Below are 375 nucleotides of genomic sequence, written 5' to 3'. Positions count from 1 at the left end.
AAGAAATCATGATATTCATATTACCATACCACCACCTTAACACACAGGAACTAAATCCGTACTCTCAATGAATGATCCTCTGGGTGATTCCCTGCTCCGAGATCCCTGAATGAACCAAAAAGTATAAGCACAAAGACTATAGACGGGGAAACTCACATGCACTAATCGGGTAAAGGATTCAATCCCAAAGTTTGTTGCTCTAAGGGATCATCATTACCGGGGATTACGGTTTGTGGTCTTTGATTAGTTTGTAAGAATTTTCTTTTGAACGATTTGAAATGAATGCAGATTAGATGTAAATGAATATGGTTTGGTGGATCTGAATGAGCTGAGTTGGATTCCGAGTAAATAAAAGAAGGGATAGATATGTACTTT

At 37.9% G+C, this 375-nt stretch overlaps 1 protein-coding gene across 1 annotated transcript in view; it reads left to right on the top strand.

Annotated features, from left to right (window-relative positions):
* LOC119588837 (calcitonin gene-related peptide type 1 receptor-like) overlaps nt 1-375 on the top strand; it is a 35,383-nt gene that overhangs the window by 33,666 nt on the left and 1,342 nt on the right. The gene's annotated exons all lie outside the window — the stretch shown is intronic.

Source organism: Penaeus monodon, chromosome 24 (assembly GCF_015228065.2).
Source record: "Penaeus monodon isolate SGIC_2016 chromosome 24, NSTDA_Pmon_1, whole genome shotgun sequence".
In the NCBI taxonomy this organism is placed as follows: Eukaryota; Metazoa; Arthropoda; class Malacostraca; order Decapoda; family Penaeidae; genus Penaeus; species Penaeus monodon.
The sequence above is the reverse complement of the archived record's forward strand: the minus strand, read 5'-3'. Positions and strand labels throughout refer to the sequence as shown.